This window comes from Vipera berus (genome assembly GCF_964194415.1).
Source record: "Vipera berus genome assembly, chromosome: W".
Taxonomy (NCBI): Eukaryota; Metazoa; Chordata; class Lepidosauria; order Squamata; family Viperidae; genus Vipera; species Vipera berus.
Genome location: NC_138210.1, coordinates 55,474,036 through 55,484,749, shown reverse-complemented (window position 1 = coordinate 55,484,749; position 10,714 = coordinate 55,474,036).

Genomic DNA, 10,714 nt, shown 5'->3' with positions numbered 1-10,714 from the left:
CGTTCTGTGTGCCTTTGGCTCTAGTCGTGCCGGCCACGGAGACGTCCTCGGACAAGCGCTGGCTCTTCGGCTTTGAAACGGAGAGGGGGAACCTTTACCTTTACTAGCTTCAGAATACAGGGAGTCCTCGACTTACAGCAGTTCGCTTAGTGACCGGTTACAACAGCACTGGGGGAAAAAAAGTGACCCGTGACCATTTTTCACATGGATGACATCCGCATCCCTGTGGTCACACGATTTACCTTCGGATGTTCTGACAGCTGACTTGCATGGATGACGCGTCGCGTGGTCCTCTTTTCCAACCTTCTGACAAGCAAATGGGAAATGGGAAGATCCGATTCACTTAACCGTTACTAATGGTTACTAATTTAACAACCGCAGCAAGTCACTTGACAGCTGTGGCAAGAAAAGTCGTAAGATGGGGCAAAACTCACTTAACAGATTTCTCACTTAGCAAGAGAAATGTGGGGCTCAATTGTGGTCGTAAGTCGAGGACTACCTGTAACAGAGTTGGAAGGGATTCTGGAGGTCTTCGCGTCCAACCCCCTGCTCAAGCAGGAGAGCATTGGAGTTCATCACATTTTGGAAATCCTACTTACTTGGTGTGAGTGAAAGAGCATGAGGACAGTGTTATAACAGTTTCTGAAAGCAGCCCTAGAAGATAAGTACCATAGCAAACACAATATTTATTAGATATGTATCCCCCTTTTATTGTTTTTATAAATAACTCGACAGCAAATGTGCACAATATTTATTTTTCCTCCTATTTTCAACTTATATTTCTTATTTCCACTGCTCATAAAGTCTGATTAATATTTGTCCAACTGGCTCATAGATTGGAGCCCTATGCTTTGGCAATCCCCCCTCCCCAGATCTGATGCCTCGTTGGGCCCCCAAGCCAGAAGCTATGTAGATTTCCATGGCTATCCCTTGCAAGGTGAGTATTGCAACACATTAAGACAAAAGCATCTTGCCTCTGATTGGTGCTATTTTTTAAAAAATTTCCCATAATGTGGGAGCCTTCAACAGGTATTGTTTAGAAAGCACGGCATATTAGCTAGCTGTAGCACAGATAGTCCTTGACTTACAACCATTTGTTTAGTGACTTCTTGAAGTCATGATGGTGTTGACAAAAGTGACTTACAACCAGTCCTCACACTTGTGACCATTGCAGAATCCCTACCATCATGTGATCAAAATCTGAGTGCTTGGCAACTAGCGTATATATACAAGAGTTGTGGCATCCTGGGGTCATGTGATTGCATAGGTCAGACATGTCAAACACAAGGCCCGGGGGCCAGATCCGGCCCGCGAAGTGGTTTCATGTGGCCCGCAAAGCCATCCTGGAAAGAGTGAGGGAACGGCCCCCACTGCCTTGGCCCTGGCCCAGAGACCCTTCTTCTGCCAGAGACCCTCAGATCTGTCCCACTCCTGCCCAGGCCCCCATAGGCACCCTTGATGCCAACGATGTAGAGCTGGCCACGCCCACCCAGCAGGCCATACGCACTCTAGCCACGCCCACCCAGTAGGCCACGCCCACCCAGACCATACCCACCCGGCCCCCTGAGGGCAACCGCAATGCTGATGCGGCCCTCAATGAAATTGAGTTTGACACCCCTGGCATAGGTGATCTTCCCAGTTGGCTTCCGACAAGTAAACTCAGTGGGGGAAGCCAGATGCATTTAAGAACTGCGTGATTCACTTAGCCGCCATCTTGCTTAGCTATGGAAATTCTGGTCCCAACCGTGGTTGTAAGTCAACCCTAACCCTAACCTGTACAGTGGTCCTGCCTGCGTGGGGGAAGACTGGTAATAGCAGCTGTGTTCCCAAGACACTCACGTGGGGTGAAGATCTTGGGGATAACACAGATTGTAAAGAAGCTGGGAAGCTAATAGAAGAGAGGTAAGCATAAGTAAAGGGACGCGGTGGCTCAGTGGGTTAGGACAGTTGGTCGGCAGTTTGGCGGGTCGAATCTCGAGTGCCGCATAGCAGAGTGAGCGCCTGTTACTCATCCCAGCTTCTGCCAACCTAGCAGTTCGAAAGCACGTAAAAATGCAAGTAGAAAAATAGGGACCACTCCCGTGGGAAGGTAACAGAGTTCCATGCGCCTTTGGCGTCTAGTCATGCCAGCCACATGACCACGGAGACGTCCTCGGACAAGTGCTGGCTCTTTGGCTTTGAAACAGAGATGAGCACCAGCCCCTAGAGTCGGAAACGACTAGCACGCATATGCGGGGGAACCTTTACCTTTACCTAAGCATAAGTAAGAGTTGGAAGGTCAATCTTCAGGATTTCAGTTCCACTCCTGTAACTCGCTGAAGAAAATCAGTTCCCCCCTGTACATGTTTGGTCTAGTGCGGTGGTTCTCCACCTGTACTCCGTGGACCCCCCTGGGGGGGAGCACAATGTCACAGGGGCTCCCTGAAGGCTTGAAGACATTTTATGATTTAAATCTTGAGTTACATCTTGGTGGTCCGTGGCTATGGTCTGTGGCCACAAAAAATATTGAAAGGGAATCCATGGTGCTGCCACAAAAAGGAGGGGGTCAACTTATTTTCCAAAGCACTAGAAGGCAAGACAAGAATCAAGGAATGGAAACTAACCAAGGAGAGAAGCAACCTGGAATTAAGAAGAAACTTCCTAACAGTGAGGACCATTAACCAGTGGAACAGCTTGCCTCCAGAAATTGTGGAAGTTCCATCGCTGGAGGTTTTTAAGAAGAGACTGGACAGCCATTTGTCTCAAATTGTATAGGGTCTCCTGCTAGAGCAGGGTGAATGGACTGGAATATCTCCAGGGTCCCTTCCAGCTCTATTTTGATTGATTGAAGAAAAGGTTGAGAACCATTGGTCTAGTCTAGTGGATTAAGGCACCAGTTTAGAAACTGTGAGAACTCACCAGTTTAGAGACTGTGAGTTCTAGTCCCACCTAAGACATGAAAGCCAGCTGAGTAACGTTAGTTCAGTCACTCATTCTCTCAAGCCCAACTCATCTCCCAGGTTTGGTACCAAATATGGTGACTGAGACCACATGAATTAATATTACAATTCATGAATTGCATTCCGAACAGTGAGACAATGTAATCAATCATAATTGCATGTTTTCTGGGGTATCCGCTACATTTTCAGTTGTAGTAACTTGATTTTAAATTGAAATGAAATTCATGTGAAATTCATATTTTATGAGCTGCCCAGAGTCTGCTGGAGGACCACCTTAAGGTATTTCATAAAATAATTAAATTAATGTCTAGTTTTTTAAAACAACCCCTGCCTCTGATTTCCAAAAACACGTGATTCAGGTTCGTTATTCCAAAAGTGGCAGAAATAAGATTAAGCAAGAGCATTATCAATCTATATCATTTCAGATATGGGGATAAGCTTAACTCTTCTTGATTTCCTTTGGTCTCTTCCAAATATAATTAAATTTTGAACCAAACCCCAACTTCCGGGGAAAGACAACATTTAATGGAGCTGGTTCTCTCTTGTTACTGTTCTCCAGTAACAAGATACAGGAGGATCTTGAACACTGGGTGCTATCTAACAAAATGAAATTCAATGGTGAAAAAAGTAAGGTTCTACATTTAGGCAGGAAAAACCAAATGCACAGGTATAGTATAGGGGGTACCTTGCTCAACAGTAGCAACTGTGAGAGGGATCTCGGAGTCCTAGTGGACAATCACTTAAATATGAGCCAGCAGTGTGCTGCAGCTGCCAAAAAAGCCAACACAGTGCTAGGCTGCATTAACAGAGGGATAGAATCAAGATCACGTGAAGTGTTAATACCACTTTACAATGCCTTTACAATCCCACACTTGGAATACTGCACCCAGTTTTGGTCACCACGATGTAAAAAAAGATGTTGAGACAATCCTTCTCCGTTCTCTTCCATTCTCCATTCCTACATAAATACAGAATATTATTAGACTAATGTCTTACATTTTCTAACATCTGATCCAGTTGTCCCAGTTCAGAAATTTGTATCATATGACAATGATAGTCCAATGTATACTTATAAAGCATCAAATTAGGGGAAAGTGATTTAGCTGGATTAGTGAATAACTCATCTCGAAGACGGTGGATTTGTACTGTATTTTATTTCTTAGTTTTTGTTATCCTGCCTTTTGTTATTTTTATAAATAACTCAAAGGGGAAAACATACCTAATACTCCTTCCTCCTCCTGTTTCCTGCTTCACAACAACCCTGTGAGGTGGGTTGGGCTGAGAGACAGTGACTAGTCCAAAGTCACTCAGCTGGTTTTTCAGGTTTAAGGCAGAACTAAAACTCACAGCCTCCCAGTTTCTATCCTGGTAGCTTAACCACTGGACCAAACTAACTATCTAATGCAGGCTTCTTGATTTCCCTAGCCAATCCAATACAGGTTTCTTGCTACATAACATCTAGCTTTTGCATCTAATACTAAGTACCCAAACTCTAAATTCAGGAACTTGTTCTTATTCTTAAGTTCAGTATTACATGTGTGTTTGGATTTAAATATGTTTGTACGTTAAGAAGAAAAGAGAGGTTCTTCCTTCCAGCAACTTTAGTAAAATTGGTGGCCTAGATTTTTAGGTTGAATTGAATCGAACAATAGTGCAAAGATGAAAGAGAAATAAAAAAAGAAAAACAGGGGTATTTCTGCCTTGCAGTCATCTTGAAAGTTCATTGTATCTTTTCACCAAATGTCAGCTGCTGTTTTTCCTCTTTCCCAGATCTTTCCTTTTTCCTGTTCCTTTATTTGTAGTTGCAAATACTGTATATGTGTCTTAATGCTCATGTGTAACACAGGATGTAAGGGAGAGTGCCTGTCCCCCCCCCTCCACCCGCTAAAAAAAGTTTCTCCTTGGAGAAGAATTTTTACTTTTTAATTTCATCCTCTTTTTATTTTGCCTTGCCCTTTTCGCTGTAACAGTTTTGGCTACCAGAATTTAAAAAGAGAAAAGAAGCCGCAGAGGTATTTATTCTGTTTTGTTGTGCATTGTTCCAGGCTTTTCTTTAATAAAAGTGCTTGATTTTTACTTTTAACATCTTATTTATGTTATCTTAGTGTTTTAGTTTGTTATGTTACGGCTACTGTAAAAAGGCAAAGCAGCTATATAAAACCACCACCGCTAGCATCTAATTTGTGGTGGGTAACCTTTTGCAGAGTGGCACCATCCAAATGCAGAAAGAAAGTTCGGTATTAACAGGCTTGAATAAACCCTGGGTTAGCAGAGGTCCACGAATAATTCAATAAGCTCTCTAGCCCCAGAATATTGGTGACGAGAGTAAACGGAAAAGTGTGTGTGTGTGTGTGTGTGTGTATGGAAGGGAAAAAAATTGAGGTTCCATGAAAGGGTGATTTCAAGATACCTGAAACTATAAACTGAACATACCATATAGCAACATTTGACAGATAGATAGGTAGGTAGGTAGGTAGATAGATAGATGATAGATAGATAGATAGATAGATAGATAGATAGATAGATAGATAGATAGATAGATGAAGGGATGGAGAATTGATTCAAGGTTCTCACTGATCTCATTTAGGAGTGTACGGCTAGCATGGGAAAAATGATTAGCCTTAATTCATGCAAATACAGAAATATATAATTGAAGGTATAACTTAAAGATCTCTTTCCATGCTAGTCACCATCAAATCACCTTTGGCTCAGCAACAAATGGTCATTCAGTGACCATTTGAAGTTAGGAGATTGCCAAATGATAGATGGTTATGACTGGTCCTCAGAGTTCCAGCCATCCCAACACCCCAGTGGTCGTGGGAATGCAATCTGGGCACTTGGCAACTGGCTCACACTATTGGTTGCGGTGCCCCATGATCAGGTGACTGTCATTTCCCAGCTGTCTTCTCCAGAAAGTAAATGGGGAAGCCAGCAGGGAAAGGCTGCAGATCGCTGCAATAAATCTTCCCTATCCACATACCTTCCCCCAGACCAGGGGTAGGCAACCTTGGCTCTTTTATGACTCGTGGACTTCATGGCTGGCTCAGGAATTCTGGGAGTTGAAGTCCACGAGTCATAAAAGAGCCAAGGTTGCCTACCCCTGCCCCAGACCCTCTGTGCTTACATCAGGGCAGCTGCTTGCACACCCCTGTGAACCCTCCCTGAGCCATAAGGCCACACCTCCCTTGCGTACTTGTGCAACCCCTAGCACACACACCCCAAACCTGGCAGCAGACACTTATCTGCCAGACTGCTTACAAGCTACCTCTGACTCGCAACTGATCACATTTTAGATTTAAAAGGGTTGGATTGAAGGAAATAAATTAAATATAAGTAGTCCTTGACTTATGACTGTAATTGAGCCTGGAATTACAGTTGTAAGTTATTGCAGTTATAAGTGAAGCCATCACATGACAACCAGATTTTTTTGATAACTTTTGCGGCATTTGTTAAGCAAATACCACAGTTGTTAAGCAAATCAATTTTCCCCAATGGGCATTTTTGCCAGAAACCCATAAAAAACGTTACAAATCGTGGCGACGTGACTGCAGGACATGAGTGTAAATGGCTGTAAAGGGGAACTTGTTGCAAGCACCCAAAATGTGATCACACATGTAGGTGTCTGTGTGGGCATCGTAACTTTGAAAATGGGGCATAAGTAGCTTTTGGGGTCTCTCATAATTTTGAATGGCCATCAAGAGACAGGCTGTAAGTCAAAGTACCTGTAAATCTAGGGTGCCAAATCTGTCAATGGACAACAGAAAGAAAGAAAGCAGTAGATAATTTAGAAGGACACCAAACATGAACGTTTGAATGACTACAACTGTGAAAATAGTTCCAAAATTTTAAAAAAGCAAAACACTAAAAGAGCTAACATTTAATTTTAAATTTATGCCGGCTGGATGGAGGACATGGAGGCAAAATGGAAGACATATTCTCCTTTTGCTGGACGTTCAGTAAATCTAGTTATCCCATGTTACTTAGGAAAAGTCCAGTTAAACCCAGTAACTTCGTTACAGTGCAGGGTGGATCCAATCTTTATTATTATCATTATTCTCAGTGTTTATATTTGTGATAGGTTAACAGAAAATCATACAAAATAGAATTGAATTTATTTTCAGAAAGAGAAAGAGAGTACCTGTATACAATTGATATGTAGAGATGTATATACTGCATATTGTATATGCATCTATTGTTATTTAAACTTCAGTCTGTTCCATATTTCTCCTTTACTTCACTCAATGTTTGTTCTAATTCTTGTAAACTTATGCCCGTAATGATGAACCTATGACGTGTGTGCAACATTTTGGGTGACATGCCAGTGAACATCAACACCCAACAACAGCTGTTCTTGATTTTTGGAGGCCGCTGAAGGCCAAATATGACTTCCTAGCCTCATGCCCTGGTATGCATATTTTCCAGTGAAACAGATCGAGACAGGAAAATCATTTCATTACGATTTATTCAAAGCACTCTGATTAAAAAAGATTCCCCTCACTCAAAGAGAGAACCTTGATTCTCAGTTTGCATTCTGTTTTACAGTTAACATATTAAATAAAACTCAAGAGAACAGTTGATTGCACAGGACAAAAGTACCTTCTTTGCCTAGGAAACCAGTTACATGTAGTCAAACATGTTACATGTATGTCTATTTAAATGAGGTCTGACGAAAGCAAGGGCATAAAATTTAAGATGTTCATGAGGGAAAAAAGTCATAAGGTTGTTTGGAGTTTACAGAGAGAGAGACAAACCAGATACAGGTAGTCTTCGACTTTACAACAGCTCATTTAGTGACCTTTCGAAGTTACAAGAGCGCTGAAAAAAGTGGCTTATGACCATTTTTCACACAACTGTTGCAGCATCCCTAGGGCTACATGATTTACATTCGGATGCTTGACCACTGGCAGAGAAAGAATGGAGCAGAAGAAGGCTATGGATGAATTAGAGCTGGGGTCTCCGACCTTGGCAACTTTAAGACTTGTGGACTTCAACTCCCCAATTTCCTCAGCCAGCCAAACTGGCTGAGGAATTCTGGGAGTTGAAGTCCACCAGTCATAAAGCTTTCAAGGTTAGAGTCCCCCTGAACTAGAGCTACCAATTACAGGTCATACAACAGTTCATTTAGGGACCGTTTGATGTTACAATGGCACTGAAAAATGTGACTTCTGACCGTTTTTCACACTTACAACGGTTTCAATGTTTTCCCCCATGGTCATGTGATCAAAATTTGGATTCTCCTCCCCTCCCATTCCATTCCATTCCATTCCATTCCATTCTATTCTATTCTATTCTATTCTATTCTATTCTATTCTATTCTATTCTATTCTATTCTATTCTATTCTAAAGCTTATTGGCATAAACATGCAATGTATGATGAAAGACGGTATAATAGAGGAAACCAATCAAAAGAAACGTATCAAGGAATTAATAGTTGATTCTTAGGATGTTAACTTCTTTAATCATTGTATAAAAGTTGTATTTGTGTATTTTCCGGGTCCTTGGCTCCTTTAGCTGCTAAGACCCTTTTGCTGGAGTACTTCAATAAAAAAAATGTTGAAAATGCCATTCCTCATGTCTGGTGGTCTTTATTGGCTTCGGCGCCAGGCTAGGACCCATTTTAGGAACAACAGGCTGTGTTGCACAAGGCAACCTTTTTGAGTGGTATCGGCACTAGGGCTGGGGGGGGAGAGAGAGAGAGAGAGAGAGAAGTCATGGCTATTGATGATAACCCCAAACTGGCTAAGTTTCCCGGAATTACAGTTTACTCTGTTCCAACTGTATTCTGTTTTCTCTGTCCCTTTTAGCGGTGCCCATTACGAATTCCATCCATTGCCCATAGCTGGGAATTTTTAGAGTTATCAACTCAGTAAATGCAGAGGGCATCTGGCTGAGAAAGACTCTTTTGTTGTATACCCATGAAGTTCTGTGGTTTGCATTCCTGTTCCAACATTGCAATTATAAGGAAGAACTGGGTGACCTCTGATCTCTCCCCAAAACCAAAACAGCAAGAAAGAAAAGCAAGGAAAAGCATAATTAGTCTCCACCTGAGATAGCAGTGCTTTTCAGTTGAGTTGCAAGGTAAAACCAAAGGGAGTTATTAGTACAAAACTATTTTTTTTTCTGTTTTGCTGGCTGACTTCCATTCTAGAGCAATAAGACCTCTTCAAGATACTCTGCTCCGATTGCGTGAGAGCAGTGTGCTTCAGATGTCTTTTTTTCCCCTTAAGTTTCCATCAAGTCATGTTTGATGCCTGGTAGACTATTAGACCGTGTTTTTGTTTTTGGCAACTATGCAGAAATACTGAAATACACCATTGCTTAAATCCTTCAGATTGATTTTTTTTTAGTTCTCAAGCTAAAATTTCCTCATGGTGTTCCATCCAAGTAATTAACTGCTTAGCCCAAGGGTAGGCCTTGGCTCTTTTATGACTCATGGACTTCAACTCCCATAGCTGACTCAGGAATTCTGGGAGTTGAAGTCCATGAGTCATAAAAGAGCCGAGGTTGCCTACCCCTGGCTTAGCCTATCATGGTCAATTAAAGTTAACTACATGCAGTTAATAAAAGTGTTGATCTAAACACCAACTACAGCCTACCTACAAGCCAAACGCACCAGGGACAGACTTGGCTTTCATTTTATTGTTATAAAATAATTGATCCTCTGTGAAGGCCTTTTCATTGAAGGACGTGGACTGTAAACTATCTCCCTGATCCAATGCAGGTTGGCAGAGAGGCAGGTTTTTTAAAATTTCGTCTTCTACATTAAGACAAAGTGACTGAATCAAGCTGTCATGCCTAAAAGGGGACTGGAAACTGGGTCCCCCCCCCCCACTACTCTTAGCTCAGTATCCTAACACTAAACCATACTGAATCTCAGCTTGTTTATATACAAGAGATTACATGACATAAACAAAAAGTAAGAGAACTTGCAGCTTTCTCACACATTTTCTCTCCTTCCCGCCACCCCCTCTCCATCTATGACCACACCTGATTTCTTGTTAATCCCTCTGTCTACCAAACACATGGACACAAGCACTGCCACCCCCATAAAAATCAGCATTCATCTCTTCCTTGCAAAAACTCATTACATACAACTGGGTGAGTGCATGCACTCACTTGTGCCCACACCCATGTAAAAGCTTACAGGCGTGCTAGTATTCCCCTACCAGAACAGGAACCTGCAATCCTCAGCTGAGTACCCTGCTTCCTTCCCATGCTCCTCATCCAGTGCTCCCAAACTTCGCTAAGCCCTCCCACCCCACAGCCCCACGTAGCCCAGCCCGTCAGAAACCTTTCCCCACTCCCTTTCCTCATCCCAACCCCGCCCCTTCATCCCCACCCCTTCCCCCCTGCCTGGGGAGGAGGCGCTGCCTTTGTTCCGCCAAGGGTTAACCTGGATTGTGTCTGTCACCCAGTTGCCCGGATGCTGATGTAAGGGGAGAGCGCGAGAGATCCCTTCAGATTGCAGTGAGAGGAGGCAAAGGACCAGCCCAGGAGAAGAGCCTCACCAGGAACATCCTTCATCCACAGCATCATCCTTGGCTGGACCAGCTGAATGATGCTGGTACCCGGGCTGTAGCATTCTTCCTCCTTCTCTACCCTCCCTTTCCTGATGCCGAGAGCATCCCCCTCCCGCTAAACCCAGCAGGATGCCGGCCTCGGTATTGTCCCTATAGGGGGGGCCTGGGGGGGCCTTGCCTCGCCTTGCTGTACCCCTTCCCATCCCACCACCCCCTGTTTCTGATTGTTGCTCAGAAGGGCGGCAGACAAAAGCC